Below are 17,966 nucleotides of genomic sequence, written 5' to 3' on the forward strand. Positions count from 1 at the left end.
CCATCTTAAAAAAAATGTATCTCCAGCAAGACCTCAAATCTAAGCAATGTGATTCTAGGGGGATTTGACTTTTAGCTTTCAAACTAGTGTCATGCATCTAAGAGAGCACATTTGAAGCAGAGATGTCCTCAAAACCCTACAGTGGGGCCGTGCCTCAAAGCATCATGCTGCTATGGGCAGTCCTGGAGAGCGACCAGCAGTGCTGTGGTGTGCCTTTGAGTTTTGAAGCTGAGAGATGCCCTGAAGGGACTGCTCAGAGCAAGCAGGAACAGGAGATTCATGAGGTACTTGCTGAGTCTTCATCTTCCTGTTCTTAATAGTGTTCACTTATAGCTGAGTTTCCAAACTTTGAATCAGGAGTTCACTCCTTTGATGTACTTGATGTACCCTTTTTTAAAAACAAAACAGAAAAAGAAAAAAGCCCAAAAGAAACAAACTAACAAATTTTTTACTGTTTTTTGAGGAAGATTTCAAGAAATGCCAAGGCACCTTTCTTTCCTGGAAATGCTGAAAAAAAAGTATTATTAATGCACTGTTACAGAAAAATCCCTTTGGTGCTGAGAAACCAAGACAAATTTGGAGTGTCTTAGCAGCTGGGATGTGTTTCTCACCAACCTGTTAAAGTCTTTTGAAGGATAAAACCACCAAGGTCCAAGACGTGGAAAGAGTCATTCTGGGGAGACACTAACCAGTGCCTTCTGGCAAAGAACAAGTGACAGAGACACAGCCCAGGGCTAAAGGAATCCCCATGTTGTCACAATCTATAAACAAGAAGTTTTGGGAAAGTTTCCAGGATTCCTTGCCATTTTCATATCAGCAGCACAAGTTGCCAGGAGAGACTTCTCTGCTTTTTCCAGTGCCTATCAACACACAACATGTGTCCCAGCTTCTTTGCCGTGTGAAATTGTGAGAGTAACCATGCAGTCTTATACATCACAGACTGTTTTGTCTAATCATGACAAGAAACACTGTCTCAGCTGGTAAAATGTCATGTGGATTAATTGAAGGGCACTAGATAACCCTTAAACTTCTACAAACTCTCAAACAATGCTGGATAACCAAGAGATACTTCTATGTAGGGAAGATGATGTCCCCAAGATTAAGTGATCTGTACTTTTTTCAGATTTTTGGATGTTTTAGCAAGCGTTTAACCATCCTCTATAAGTGTGATCTTTCAATAAGTGCAAATAGAATAACTGACTCTTCTAGGCACTGCTTCCTGTAAGAGAAGAGAGATTTTCATTCTGTGATACAAGTGCATCTGTTGGTAGTAACCAGTACATCAGGTAGATATTGAATCATAAAGTCATGATAAAACATGACATAATTATCAGCCTAGATCTTAAGGTAATTGCTATCCTGGATAGGGACATTTTGCCTTGCATCATGGACAACAATCCCTATCCGTTGTCAAACTATATCAGAGGCAGGAATTTTTCCAACCTTAAACTGGAAAGTATGTTTAAATTATGCTATATTCAACTAGCATACTTTAAACAAACTTGTACAACCTGCTCACAGCAACGGATCATATGCAATCAATCTCATTGTCAGAGAATCTGAAAATATCCCAGATATTATAGACATTTTAGTCAAAGAGAAATTTTGTCATAATCAATAAATCATAATCTATGCTAATTTGGAATTGATCTTAAAAATTGTAATCAGTGTTTCCAGAAAACTTGACCTTCTTCACCTCAGCTAAAATGTGATGCCATAGAAATGCAAGCACAGTTTTAGGTATAATACCTGCTGTTTAACTACCAGTTATGCTTTCAGTAGAGACAGAACCCATGGGCAGAGAGTGGTATGTAAAGCATATTTAATTTTCTAAAACATGGTGAAAAAGCACAATTGCAGTTCTTTAGTTCTGACCTTTAATTAACCACTGACACCAGTGAGTATCATGCATATACTCTTCTGTGGGCACAAGTTATGTTCAGTTGAATGTCTAGTAGAGAACTTGGAGGTTAGTGGTGTGTGCAAGATGCATACAATACATTTATATTACCAAAAAAAAAGGCTTTATACTTCTCTATGCCTGTACCCAAATAAAAGTGCACTGTCACTACTGCAGCTACCAAGTTAAAAGGTAAGAATTAGTCCAAGCCAAATATAAACCCACTGGCTTTGGGCCCTAAGAGGCTCTGGGGAAACACAATTTCCTGATGGAGCTGCTGGGTATTGCTGCCAAGCAGCAGGACAGCGCAGGCAGCGGCACTGTGGGTAGCAAGGCAGCCTCGTGCCTCAGCACAGCAACCTCAGCCTCACACAGACAAGGGACTGCTCCGAGCCAGAGTGTCCCAAAAGATCTTCATTCTAAAAGAGGCCATGCTGTGCTGCAAGGCCTCTGCAATTTCTTAATTTTTGTCTACCCATACGGGTGTTGTCTGTCAAGAGTGGTATTCTCCAAGCTATTGCCCTTTTCTAGTTTCTCTCATGCTTCACACGAGCAGGATTAGCTGATCTTGGGTAGCTTGGTGACAAGTTACAGATAGAAAACAACCCTGATTCACTGGCCCAGCACTATACCTCCTTAGCTTCAAATACATAACACTTAGGTAAAAACTATAGTCACCAAAAGTTTCTGTTTTCAAATTTCAGATGTAGCTTTTTCCAAAACTTGGTAGCACTCACCCAATCTCTTTAGACTTACAGACACACATGAGTAGAGGGCTACATGCAACCCTGGGAGCTGAAATGGTTTTTCATACTTCCTGTCCAAAGTTATATTTTTTATCTATATTGAATGACAGAGACCAACAGACTCATTTGGAGAAATTCTTTTCCTCTCTTTCCTTCCTGCCATGTTCAACCTCCAGCGCTTGCATCCCCCCGCCAAGCAAACACAAGAACATTTTTCTTTCAAACCTCTGTGTTTTCCCTGATGCATGCACTCCTGCATGCACTTGTCTGCTGCAGAAGGTTCAGGACATCACACTTACCATATGTGACTGCCCACAGAGAGGATGAGGACATGGCCAGCAGCTGGCAGGAAAAGTGACATTCTCTTACACTGATGTGACGGTTAATCCTGGGGTCAATGAAATGTATGGCATGATATTTATTAACTAGCTGAACCACCCTATAACAGAAGAAATTGGCTGCAGCTGTGACAGTCTGTGAACCAGTCCAGGAAACTGGCTGGGGGGGTTTTGAGAAAGAAAATCACCACCAAATTTTAGCATCTTCCAAAAAAAGCAGCTGCTTTCCTTTACCAAATGTTGCTACCACATGGTGTCATCAGCAGAGCAGGCAGGGAGGCCCATTCCTGGCTGACTGATTCCTTCAGATCTGTGTGAGAGGAGAGAGTCAGCCATACCTGCCTGCACTGCAGTGCAGAAGCCTATGACAAAGGACACTGGGGGCCGCCACTGGGGAGATGGCAAGCCAAAAGGTGGCCCGTCCCAGCTCTGACTCTCCCTTTCCTATGACTCTAGGAGAGTCCGTCTCAGCTACAAGCTTCCTAATTATAAGAAAAGCCTAGACATAAACATACACACATGCACACACATACATGTATATATATATCCACATTTGCACATGGATACAAATATATGTATATGTATATGTATATGTATATGTATGTGTGTATATATATGTGCATAACAGAGAGATATGATGAAGCTTAGAATTCAGCATACCACAGCTTTTCCATTCAAGCCCTCTATAGCAGAAGGATTGTATTGGATTTTTCTTTCTTTTTTTTTTTTCTTTTTTTCCTCTTTTTTTACCTGACTGCTGTAGACAGTAGCAGTCTGGGGGAAGGGAAGGATGCCCAGAGGCTACTTCATAAAGCTGGGGTGCTGCTGCCATCTAGTGAGGTGCCTCTGCCCGGGGACAGATGAACATACACACAAGGTGTGGGAACACCTATGTGTTTGCATTTTCCAGGTAACATGGAGGGCATGGTGCCACTCTGAAATCAAAAAGGCGTTTTGGAAGCTCAGCCTTGGGACAACACGGTGTCCAGCAGAAATGCTTGTTTCCTGTAGGGAAGCCTGCGGTACAGCCAGATTACAGCGTGTATGAGAGTAATTTATTAAGAGGGTTTAGAGAGGTTGTAAGAGAACCTGCTAATACCTGAACATTATCACTTCAGAGATAATACACGAAGCCATCAGTCCAGGCTATACCAGCCATCAAATTATGAACACGACAATGATTTAAATCCCGTGTATGAATTGTCATGAGAGACCCCAACCTGTGAGCTCAGCCTGCCATCTGACAAAGGCAGCAATGAAATGCAGCTTCTCTTCACCCAGCACTTCCATGGGAAAAAGGGAGCCTTCCAACTCACAAGGCAGCTCTTACCTAACCTACAGCCAGTTCCTAGGGTTTTAGATCACTCTGCATTAGCCAGGAATAAAAAGCAGACCATGAGACAAGAAAATGCAAAGTGCACAGAGCTACCACCTTCACTTGCAAAAAGCCTTGTGATTTGTACATCTTATCCCAGCTCTGGAGGAACAGAGTATCCCCAGACAAAGGCACCAGCCTTGGGGGGTTCCATGTCACATCACTCATGGACATTCTAATCTTGCAAAGCCAACCCATCCACACCACGGTCTGACTCCACTTCCCCAAGCTGCCTCCTGTACTCACTGCAGGGCTAGATGGGAAAGTCAAGAAAGAAGTTCATATATACACTTTTGGAAAGGGAATGAATGAATGACATCACAATGTGGAAAGTCAGGAAAGGAGCTAGTTTTGAAGCTGTTAAATTAAAGCTCTGGAGGAAAGTAAGAGGTCTGGACACTCAAAGTGCTCATTTGAGAGTTCTCCTTCAACCCCTAGCACATCAAAGCTGTTCCTCCACAGAGAGCCCTAGACACATGGTTATGTTATGATGCAGACATTTGGCATATTTTCCTACATATGTTGAAAGACCTAAAGATGATACTGTAAAATCTAGTTTGCTAAAATACCTGAGAACTGATCAAAAAAGAAAGCACTTTAAGTGCTCATTGTGCTGGTTTTGACTGTGAGACCATTAATTTTCTCCACAGTACCTGATATGGGGCTGTGTGCTAGAAAGAGCTTTGATAACACAGGGAGGTTATCATAATTGTTGAGCAGCACTTACACAGCATCAAGGCCTTTTCTGCTTCTACTCATCCTCCAGTGAAGAGGCTGGGTGTGTGTAAGGAGCTGGGAAGGGACACAGGCGGGACAGCAGACCCCAAATGACCAAAGGGATATCCCATACCACAGGGCATCATTACAGTATATAAAACTGAGAGAAGAAGGATGTTCACAGTGATGGTGCTTGTGTTCCCAAGCCACCATTCAGCGTGATAAAGCCCTGCTTTCCTGTGGATGGATGAACACCAGCCCATCCATGGGAAGCAGTGAATTAATTCTCGTTTACTCTGCTTGTGTGTGCAGCTTTTTCTTCACCTATTAAAGTTTCTTTATCTCAGCCCAGGAGTTTCCTCACTTTTCCAGTTCTCTCCTCCATCCTGCCACGTGGGGAGTGAGCAAGTGGCTGCAAGACACTAGTTGTCAGCTGGGGTTAAAACACAACACTCATCAACTTTGAGACTTAAAATGCCAAGTCTTCCAGGACTTTCTGTAACCTGGGTCAAAGCAAAGCCATTCAGCAGCCTTATTCTTGCTTTATGGATTCCCCACTGACTGACTTTGTTGCTCTCAGGTCTGAACTACAGAAATGACTGTTTCAAAGAAGTATATCTTTTGGTTTGTACTTGGATAACAGATCTTCTAAGAAAATATTATTTTTCTGTTTCATTCCTTTTTTTCTCAGGCTGATCTAGATTCTGGAGATAAGAATGCTCTTACACTGCCAAAGAATTTATTTTTTTTTCTTTTGAATATATAGATTCACTCTTGTGCTCTGATCTTGGAACAGCTTATTAAGATTTAGCTTCATGCCCTTAGCCTAGCACATTTTAATTTGATGGCAAGATTATACAGCTATGTAGATCTTTGCAGGACTTGGGACTGCATTTTGTTAGGTCGAGGATCTAAGGCAGTGTTGCTATGGCATTATAGAAAAATATCTTTGAGTACTGACTACCTTCTAGCCAAGGAAATTGTCTGCAAATTGGGACATTTTCACTGACAGCTATCAGCCTTTTCCCCTGGAAAGATATAATAAAAATCCTTAGTATAATATTCAAGCTTCTCCCAAATCAAGCAACAGTCTCTATTCTATTCAACATGGGTGAGAAATCACACTCCAATCTGAATAAGAAACGACAGATGATAACACTTGAAGCAAACTATTTCCAAACCTTTATCAGACTAAAACTATATGCTGAGTACAGATGGCACTCACCCAGAATAAAACAACCTCTTAAACTGGGCTGAGTTGTAATTTTTTTAAAAAAGAAAAAAGAAAAAAAAAAGAAACTACAAAAACAAGAACTGCTTTCAAAGAAAAGGTTTTGAGGCAGGTCTTCTGCCAGATCCCTGGAGTAGGTGACCCCAAATTAAAGATTAAATATAAACAAACCTTTGTCCTCAAAATGAGTATGCTGGTTGCATCACCCTCTCCTGTAATGGAACTGTAACCAATCAGAGGATGAATTTGTGGTGTGCTGGAAAGAGAGTGAAGGAGGAGAATTGTTAGTAGAATCATCAGACTCTTAGAAGTGGCCTATTTCCATTAGAGCTGTGAGGAACCAGGTGCAGCAGAGCAAAGGATTTGGTTTAGCCTCAGTGAGAAAACTAGATTGCCACTTGACTTTCTAGAGATCTTCACAGCTCCTTCACTGATTTTCTTCCCTTCTCTCCCTTTCCTACCAAACCATACTCACATTGAACCACTGTGCACAGCTATCACCTATAAAAGAGCCACAACCAACACACATATCACACAGGAGAGGCAGAGGATTTAATTCACCAGCACGAATAATTTATACCTGAAGTCTAAGTGCCAAAAGATTAACTCTGAGGCCTGTCAAGATACTGCTGCTGTTTGTTGCACCACACCAAGCAATAGCAGTGTTGTTAATCTTTGCCATAGGTGGTATGTACTATAGTTTATAACATTATAAGCAATCCTCACATGCTTTCTATAAGGAGGAGAGCCAAAAAAACGCTGAGGAAAACAGAAATGTGGGATAGTGAAAAGAATAAACCCAGTGAAAGAAACACGCAGCTAAGGACCATCTTATCCTGCTATATCTGTCCTCCCCTCTAGACACCCCTATGGAGCTGTTTTAGTAAGGTTGGCTATTTATTATATTGTAAGCCCTGCTGCTTGATTTACTGGGCTTTGGCTGCCTCAAGGAGTGAGAAAATTTCTCTCTCTTCTCAGCTTAGAACAGAAGAACATTTTATTACCATCTCCGTGGTGCCCCCTGGTCCTTTCTTAGTGATGCTATTTCTGGTGCAGACTGATTGAAAAGTGCTGCTGTCCCCCACATGGCTGCTGGTTTGATACTTTTTGACATTTCTAAAACCTCATGCTCTTCCTGCCAACTCCCCATTGCTTTCTAAACCCTTTTAATCCTGAAGAATGCAAACTAATCTACAGAGAGAAAGAAGCCGGGCCTAAGAAGCAGAGCTGGAAATGTCAGAGTGGTAGAAATTATAAATATACCTGCTACAGAAAGAGAGCCAATATAGGAGAGGGGCTGTTAAGGGACGTTGCTGACACTGTGACCTGTTAATGCTATCTACTGTAAAGAAACACATAGTATATTATTAGGCAGAACTGTATAATATCTTCTTAGAAAAAGAATGGTTTGGAGGCAAGCACGGTTAATCAAGTGGAATAAAGCAGTGGTCCCTGAGGGAGATTTAAACTACTTAGACTTAAGTATGGCTAATAAAAGTTAGTAATTCAAGAAAGTTTCCAAAAGGCTTTATTATTATTGTTCTATCACGCCTGATCTTTTGAATGGAAAGGTCAAAGAGCCTATCATGTGCTAACTTGATTGATTCATTTTCCACAGAGCACTCTATGTATTCAGAGAACATCAGTGCCCCAAAAGATCCCCTCTTCCCCTTCTCACTTTCCACCCTGTACAATTACTTTTCAGCAGGCCTCCTCATTCCTGAAAGAAAGAGACAAAGTTTCTATTCTAACTATAACACCATAAAACAATAGACTCCAGATTTTTATCAGTCTCTTTTCATATTACTTTTCCTTCTTTCACCCATAATGCTGCATTTAAAAGAAATGTCCTCTGTAAATTCTTTGCAGTCGTAGCTCTTTGCAGAAACAAGGCTACCTTCAGCCAGGTAACCATGCATCTAAAGACAAGGCAGCAAAATGTAACCATGGTTTACACTCAAGCATACAGCACTGTTATCAGGAAGTCAAGTCTGAAAAAAAATGAGCTGTAATACACAGCTCAGTGTGAGGACAAGGGTTCTCAGCATTTCTAAGCCATATCTTCCCAGATGCTTGGTGGTCTTAATCTATTACTCTAGCATGTCAGAAGCAGGCATGTTCCCTTCAAACTCAAACAATTTCCCACTGACAGTGCCAGGCTGAAACTGGCTGCTCAGCACCCTTCCAGCCCAAGCACGCCTATCCCCCACCCCAGTACAGTTCCTTCCTGGTTCGCATCATATGCGCAACATTCGGAAAACCTCCTCATTGGAATGTAATTGGGGCGATGTTAAGACTCTCTAAATACTGCCTAGGTTTCATTGCTTTTTCAAGACACCAGAGGCATTTGACTGGTAAAAGCCAGAAGCTCAAGGATACAAGAAGTTAGGTTGTTCAATTCTGAATATAAGCAGAGTATTCGGAGATAAGACAGTCTGACACTTTTTTTTTTTTTTTATTCCTGCTGTATAGTAGAAGAATGGATTAGACATTGACATTTCAACATAATTATTGTCAGAAATAACTTAAGAAATTCATCTCCAAGAAAATAAAACTGTTTCTTTTTAGTCAAAGATTCACCGCTTCCCTAGTTTTATGGACAATACACCATCAAAGAGCAGAACTCAGCCTTCAACCAGTTTCTTTGTTCCTACCAAAGGGCAAGACTGAGAAGAAATATAAAGACACCAACAATGACAATCTGTACAGTAAATACTTTACGTGACATTCTGGGTTAGCTTTAAAATGCGGTTTATGTGTATTTTCTTTGACGTTTGACAGCATATATTCCAGTACAGCATAGCGTTTCCCTGCTATGAAGTATCTGCTTATGAGAAAAACTTCTAGAAGAAAGTAAAGAGAAAAACATTAAGGAAACAGGAAACTAATTATTAGGTTGATGTTATCTGCGTCTATCAAAATTTTGATTTTCTCTTATACCCTTCTCTGTGACAGATCACTTCTAACACAAAATCTAGAAAACTGCTATTGAAAACTCCTGTACAAATTGAAATTAAGTCCGAAGACCTAATTTCAGTGACCTTCGATTTTACACATCCCCAGTAGAGCTGTCTATCTGTTTGCTTTGTGTGGTGCAAAATTATATGAACACTGGCCACCTCTCCTGGCAGGCAGTTTGACACTGTAGCAAAAGCAGCCATGAAGTGTGCTGGCAGTGCTGCTTACTGTTGCAACTACTGGTAATTCAGCTGCATTAAACTGAAATTTACTGAATTAATTAGAAACCTGAAATGTATAGGAAAAAACAGAACTCTGTGTCCCCTGTCTGTCAGATTAATAAATTCTACAAAAGTTGCATTAGACATCTCGGGTTAACTAAGGAAGAATAGCACAGAAAAAGAAGCAACTCAAGAGATAATTAAATAAGAATGCATCCAAAGATTTGAGAGTAATCGACAGGGTTTGCAAAACTCTCCCTTTTGCAAAAGCATCCAACGTACACCTGAGCTACTTATACATTCAAACAGTGAGAATTTGATGGTCTCTCCGTCTCAGGTTGCCTGTCAGCACACCAGGGAATTTTACCCATGTACCCAGTAACATAGGACCTACTAAAAACTAGCGTAAACGCGCAAGGGCTAAAAGAGGCACACACAGTTTCACTGCAGGCACAGCAGTGAACACAGGAAGTAAGAACAAGGTTCAGTTGTCAGCTCCATCACTGGCATGTAACATCATCCTGGGGACATCATCCCTTCTTGTGTATCCTTCCTGGTTTAGGAACATCAGAGGCAGATGGTCTCCTCCCAGGCCTAGCACAGAGCAGCTCTATTATCAAGGGGCTGGTGTGATACAAATAACAATGCAGGAATACACCATCACTCTTTTTGGGCCTCTACAAATCTCTTGAGATTAGAATGGCTTCTCCTCCCTCAGGCAGTATACTCTCAATCTGGATCCTGTTGCTGTGAAACACACATTTCCTTTGGGAAAAAGAAAATACACCTTCAGCAAATCTAGCAATATCAGGCTGTCACTGGGAGGAAACAGGTGTGTTTCAGAATGTTGTAAGGTAACTTTTTCCAGCAGAGCTTATCAGAAGCATCCTTAAGTGAGAAGACAGGGAAGAAAAAAGGCTCCTCACAGGTAACCTTTTAAAAGGGCACCGTGGCAGTGAGCAACCACTTGACTTTCAGAGATCCCTGGGTCCCACAGCCAAAATCCCTCTGCTTATTCTACCCAGATAGAGAATGCAGAAATGTAAAAGAGCACTTAATGATAAACAGTAAGGGTAAAAGGCCGGTTTTAATGAGTCAGTGGTGAAACTCTCCTCATTTTCTCAAAGGCATTTAAGTTACCGTGTTGGTTTTGGTCTTTTAAGTTTCTGATTTTTTTTTTAACTTTTCCTTCTGAAATAGAGGTTTGAAAATACCTATGATGGTGGCCACAATTACTTGTGTACTATATCATACGTACGGTAGTTTGTCATTATATACTAGTGAGTTACTCTCACTATTTTCCCCTCTCCCAAAGGGCACAGTGTATGCAGTTTGTAGACAAAACTTACATTTCAATTTTCATGTTATTGCCATGCTGGTCTCCCTGGCTCATTTTAGCTTTGAATTTAGAAAATTGAAATTCTTATCTCCTTGCCCATACACTGTGTATGATTTGGGTCAGATTCCATAGTCCCTGATACTTTTTTATGCTGCATATATAGTAGTACTGCACAACTGAGTTTCTCAGTTCATATATGCCCTTTTGTCCAGATTAATACACTGAAGTCACATCCACCACAGCCCTTTTACCGACTTTAGATAGTGGCAGATTAGGGGCCCAGAAAATCCATCTCTCTACACATCACTGTGACATGAAAAATTTAGATCCATACAGAGAGTCTGCTGCATATCCATGGTAAGATTTACACCTCATAATGGTTAGGACATTGAATATCCTTTACCTGTGAATTCCTTTAATTTATCCTTTACTCACTGAGCTTTGCTAGTACTTTCTCTCTTATTAGTCGTTATTAATCAGCCTTGAAGCAAATGTTCCTTTAATTTCACCTTTATTTCCATTGTAATCATCCCTTGTACAACAGCAGCCTCTTATATTTTCATGCTTGGTACACATATATTGGAAAATGGGTTTATCTACAGAGTTACACAGACTATCACAATTTATAACAGTGTGTTTAATTCTTTGGAACCAGACTGAGCACTAACTGCCTTGAGCTGTTTCGTGGGAAATTAGATTTGTGCTAAACAGCTTAATGCTCTGGGGAATGCAGAATAAACTAGATGTGGCAATTTTATGAGTTTCAGAACTTCAAAATGACTATATTTTTATCACTATTACCAAGCTTGGATGTCATTATCTAAGATTTTTTTTTCCCTACATATCATTGTTCCAAAATGGATTTAAATAAAAAAATGAGAGAAGTGTGGCGGGGGGTGGGGGGTGGAAGGGACATGCAAAACATCTCTAATTTAAAACATTTTACAGTTAAAATATGGAATGAAAGAAAGAAAGATGATTTGGGAGCAGTTTCATTTAAATCTTATCTTTTAGATAAGACTAAATCAATAAATGTGATGTGCTTTCAGATGGGCAATCTAGAAGTAAAAACTAAATTGAAAACTTGGAAAAACATTTCTATCTTACTCTCTTTCCAACCTGTAGCAGAAGGACACATCTCTTAAATCCATTCCTTTATGACACTACCCAAGTCACATGAGAAAAAGAGGAAAATAAACAAAGAAAAGATGATAAAATCATTTATGCTCAACCATTTAGGCATTCCAGCTGACACCACACTAATTCTGAATAACAGCACTGCTGTATGGACAAGAGTTCTTTATTTAAATTCCCAAGTGCTGTTCATGTAATATGATAATACAACACAATTAGCTATTTCAGCTAGACTTGATATTAGCAAATCTTTTATTATATGATGAAGTGCCATCTCTATTATGAAATTTCATAAAATACATTTATCATTGCAAAAAAACATATATTTACAATAGGACAATAGAAGTTGTTAACGAGATGATGAAGCTTCTAGAGCAGTAATTATGTGGCTAAAAGGCTGTGATTGTCACACAGTGCTTCTAAAGCAGGTCTCTGCAAGTGAGGTCTGTATTGCAATGTTTTGTGCTAAATTCACTGTTGATTCTGCTATTGCTAAGGAAAGAAAATTGATAATTTTCCTGTCCTTAGCAATGCTGTGGAAAGATAAAATACACAATGGAGGACTATGGATTTGCAAATGAACTCAGCATCTCTGCTGAATTATGAAAATGGAGGAACCTATCTTTATTCTGAAAGGAGCAGAGTTTGAATATTTCCGTATTGCTTTAGTCTGATGAACAGGCAAGACAAGCTTGGCCCATCTGTCCAGTTGCTGTTGCCAGATATTGGCCTTCATAGGGCTCAGAAAAAAAAAAATCCAAAGATGTATTAAAATTTCACTTTCTTTTTTGGTTTAATTGTCCAGAAACCTACATTATTAGGTCTTTTTTTAATGATAGACCAATGAATAAAAATGTCTGCAAAAACTTCAGAGAGCCCTGATAGGGCTTTCTACATTTTTAAGTCCTTGCCAATGAATATGTTTCCAAATAACTGGAGCTTTTAATAGGATTAGCTGTAGTTGGGATTCATGTCATAAAGCCTACTGTGACAGGGAACAAGGAAGAACCGAAAAACAAAAGTAAGAATAAGATAGGTTATCAAATATATCACAGTTAAATAACTAGATCTGGAGAACCACATAAACCTGAAAATCTAAAAAACAAAAGGAAAAAAACTTGTCCTGTTATGATTTAAAGAGGTACAGCATAAAAACTTGAGTCTGTAGAAATCCGGACTTCTAACTCAGTGCCTTTTTTTAGGAAGGGATTTGAAGAGCCAGATGCTCTCCTCATACAGGGTAACTAATTATGGAGACTAATATACTAAAGCTTTAATAAGGGCTATTGGCAAGTAATTACCTCCATTAGCATTTCTAGACTTACATCATTGTAAATTATTGTTAAATGATGCCCTTTCCTGTCAGATGCATATCTATCAGGGCAGTGGTTTTCATAAAGCCAATTTTAAATTTTGGGAAAGGTAGACAGAGCCTATTGAAAAGAAGAAACATTTAATGAAACCAAGAACAGTACCTGTACTGTGTATGTAGATTGAAATCTTCAACCCATCCAGGTTGTTGAGCAGCCAGGAGTTAAAAGATATTAAATGGATTTCATTCTGAAGTATATAATGGAAGTACTTTCTTCCCTGCAACCAGTAAGTCTCCAAAGGTTTTCATTACCTTCTCTTTACTGCTGATAAGACTCAGAAGAAGAAAACTTGTCCAGTTGCTGAGAAAAATAGTTGGGCTGTCTTTATGCTTGTTTATTATTCTTACTTTTTTTTGCTGTTGTCGTTGTCATTGTTTTGAGCATATGATTATTGTTAGTAAGTTTATTAGTACACAATATAATTTAATACATTTATATTATACATCACAATATTTGGATAAAATTAAATAATCATATTACTGGAGCATTATTAAGAACAGGCACAATCCCTAAAAATAAAATTATAATTAAAGTGTGTTTTATCAATAAACCTTAAACTTCAATGTTTGGAAAGGCAAGTGGGAAGAACAAACAACTGCAGATACCACCACTCAATATGAATCATTCCTGCTTGAATTCTTATACTCTTTCTGTGGGTTAAGTACTTTGGGTAATCTCTCTCTGACATCAGTAATACTGCTTACTAAGCATCATACGATTCAGTTGAAGAGATCAGGGAAGATCAACTTCCAGTAACGGAGAAAAAAATCCAACACAATTGCATCATGGTAAGTCTTCATTTGGGTTATTTTAGTGACATTATGCAACTCTGCAGAGTTGAACAATGGAAAAAATCATCACTTCCAATAGCAGAAATAATTTTTCATTTTGGAGATTTATTTTTTTTTTTTTACATCTCGATGCTTATTTAACTCTAAGCAGCTTTCAAACTAATAAACACATGTACGCAATGTTTTCTACATAGCATTATCTCAGGTTTGGTTTTACAGGTATCTTCTAAATAGATTTCACTGTTTCTATAGTGCTTCATTAAATCCACCTTTCTACATAAAATTTTGAGTAAGAGACCTTTGCCATGGGACTCTTTAAGGCGACTAAGATGACGATTTTTTTGTCCTATGTTTATCTGACCTCAGATCAGAGCAGTGGTACATGGCAATTCCCTCTAAGAATAGGTGAAAACAACACTGGCCCCCTGTCACAAGAGTCTGATTATGTATTGCTAGGATAGGTCTGATATAACAAAATATCAGGGAATGAGATTTTAATAGAAACATCTTCATGTTTTTCAGTCACTCAGAAGGAATTCTCTGCTCCATGTAATTTTGTCTTTATACCATGGGAACCATCTGGATCCCTGTGTTTTCATACCATCTGTATGTGATCATTGAAACAGTCATGGGAGTCCCACAGCGCAACTGCTGTGCACTTCTGGAGCTCTCCCCAAAGAATGAACTAATACTTGAGATGACTCCATATGGTACAGTCCTGAAGTCAGCAAAAACAAAACTACAAGAATTTGAGATATAAATAAATGCCAGTTGTGTATAAAATAAAATTTAAAAAAATCAGATATTGAGGATGTTTTCTTAGTGGTGTTTACAAAGACACCCAGCAGGGTTTAAGATACTGCTGTGGGCCACTAAATTTCAGTTGGACAGGAACGTTCAAGTCCGTATTTTTTTTAACAAGTGGCATATCCCCAAAGGAATAGATTCATGGAGCAAAATCTTACATGCTGAAGACCTGACACCTCCACTGCATGAATTTCAGGGAAATTTTATATCACATTAACTCCAGTCTAGCCCTGTGTACTGAAAGCTCGACTTCTGGGTGAAGATTACTGAAAGGTTCAGTCTGTGCCCTCCGGGACTGCTCCCCAATGCAAATCCAACACAGCAAGGTGTGCAGCAGGGAGATTGACTTCAAAAGCAGAGTCAGGGCAAAGCAAGCTATTCCTAGTTTGGACACACCTAACTTGCTCTGGAACTTCAGTGGCTCCTACTTGATCGCTCCTCTGTGATTTTAGGAAGAAGAATGCCATTGTGAATTCATGCCTGAATCTCAGTCTGGATCTCCTGAATTTAAAGAAAAAGTAAAATTTTAGGTAACCTCACATTACTGCCTAAGTAATGTCAGAGTGTGCACACATTATTTGTATCATGGCATGAGACATAAAGAAAACAAAGATTTCATTAACTTCCCAGGGTCATTCCTGAAAGAAATTGTATAAACACTTGTTTTAAATCATTTATGTAACAACAAGTAAGGAATATACAATATTTCAGGAAATATTTTTAACTAAAATTGCTGTTTTCCTCATTACATTCAATGGTTAATTTTTACCACTCTACAAGTCACAATCTCAAGCAAATAAAAACAGTGGTCAAGAGGGCAGCATGCAAAATATTCCATCTGGAGAAGAGATGGGGATTTGGGTCATATTCAGAAAGAACTTTTTTCCCTTGTTTTTTCTCAACTATCGTTTTTCCAGAAAAACGAGGGGACCAATTTCTAACACATTCAGATGAAATCTGTCCATCCAAGCAGTCAGGGCTATACTTAAAGACACATATAAATACCTATGGATAGACACTAGTACCTGGAATAAGTCATTTAACACCAGTGCATAAGAGGAGCCCAACTCAGGAGACAATTTTAGAGGCTCTCCCTAAATGTTAGATGCTTGTTTAAGTTATTGGTTACTTGGATCACAAGTGCTGCAGTCAGTCTGTTCTGGAGGAAGGAATCCCTACAGAGAAAACACCATTTTGATTAATTTAATTTAATTCATCATAGTACTTCAGAGGACACGAAGCCCATCACATACAGCTAAACAAGACAAGGTCCTCCTCTGGGAGCCCAGCATCCCCTCAGCAGTCTTCCAGTCTCCAGTCCTCTGCCTTTAAAGGGATGTTGTGTTCCCACTGGATTGATTTCACTTAAACCAGTGCTTAGTGAAAGAGCTTTCAGGTTTTCTCTAGGAATTGAATGGGTTTGCCTACATACCTTCAGGAGAAGAAACTTGGCTTTAATTTTTTTTTCTCCCTCTGTCATTTATCATTTAGAATCTCTGGCTCCCAATGAACATAGGACACTATATATAACTGTATTAAATTTATGAGATGTGTTTGAGTATTAATCATTTCACATATGCCAAAACACATTTTGTAAGCTGGCCAAAACCATATATAAGTTTCTGTAATTTTAAACGGTAACAGCAACAAATTACTAAACACAGTACAGCAGCAATGAGCTTCTAACACAGCTCTTCCTCAAGATCTTGATTTAAATTCAGGTTTATCAATAAAAAAAGCACTACAAGCTTTGAAATTTTAATTTCCTTTTGAAATAAAGGCCTCATCTAGATTGAGCTGGTGTTGCTTGCCTCTCAATGCTCCCTACTTTCATTATACAGAATTTTTTCATACAGCTGCTAAATCCTATTTTCACAAGAGGGAGAAAAAAAAAAAAAAAGAAAAAAATCTGCACCTCCAATCATCAAAGCAGCATAATTTAGGCCTTTATTGTGTCAGTCATGAATTGTCTTTCTTGTGAGCTCACAATGTCATAATATTCTTTCTGATTAATGAGGATCCTACAATTACAGGGTAGGAACCATCATGCTGTACTGCAGAGCCTGTCTAAAGGCAAAAATCACAGTTAATGCTAATGTGTTACCAAAGAGTTAGGGGTGGAATTATTACTGTCAGCAAATTGAAAGGGTTTGCACCCACAAGACTGAGAGCTTCTGTCGTTTCTGGAATGCACCTCTGGGCGGCCAATGAACTTTCACCTAGGATCTCACCAATTCCCATTCCCACCTCTTGCATGTGTAGTGCCATTGCACACATTGTCTGGAATACCTCTGCCCACCTAGGAGGCTGGCAAATGGGGTCAGAAGGCTTTGAGCATAAAGCAAAAGGGACTTAGCAAAAGCAAGCTTGACTGTATGGAAATCTATCACACCAAAACCAACCAGTTTCAGATTTCACAGTACAATCAACTTCCATCAGGCAGGTGAGCAGCTATGAAGGGCAAGGTACATGGAGGAAGGCAGAGGGTTTTATCTTACAAAAACAGTGCCAAAAGGTGAAATCAAATCAAACCTGGAATTTTTATAGCCAATTTGTTTCCTTGTTAGTAGCTAATGATGGATTTTCCCATCTTTATTCACTCACAAAAAACATATACACACATACCAATATAGTTTATGGTACAACCAAGGTACTTAATTTGTATTCATATGTCCAGATACTGATCCTAGCTGCAGAAAAGTCAGGATATTTTCTATAATTTTCTCTGTGACTTAGATAACTTAATCCTATGACTAAATGAGAAAAAGACATGACATTTTATGTTCTGCTTAAGTGCTTTTCAAATTTTTCTCTCAGTAATTCTAGAGAGTACTTCAAGCTCTCTACTGTTTATGATTTTTCCACATCACTCAGTAGTACAAGTATATACTAAAGATCAAAACCATAGGACTTGAAATCTGAAAACCAATTTTTCCCTTTAGAAAATAAATACTCAGGATGGGAATGATTAAATAATGAGTAGCACAAGTGATGTCAAAAACTAAAGATTCTTTGATGCTGCACTTTCAGAACACA

The 17,966-nt window shown here is 39.0% G+C and overlaps 1 long non-coding RNA gene across 5 annotated transcripts in view; it reads right to left on the reverse strand.

The window, feature by feature from the left end:
* The window catches only part of LOC126643855 (uncharacterized), a 133,475-nt gene that overhangs the window by 1,063 nt on the left and 114,446 nt on the right, over positions 1 to 17,966 (reverse strand). The gene's annotated exons all lie outside the window — the stretch shown is intronic.

Source organism: Myiozetetes cayanensis, unplaced genomic scaffold (genome assembly GCF_022539395.1).
Source record: "Myiozetetes cayanensis isolate MyiCay16 unplaced genomic scaffold, myiCay2020 scf1, whole genome shotgun sequence".
Taxonomy (NCBI): domain Eukaryota; kingdom Metazoa; phylum Chordata; class Aves; order Passeriformes; family Tyrannidae; genus Myiozetetes; species Myiozetetes cayanensis.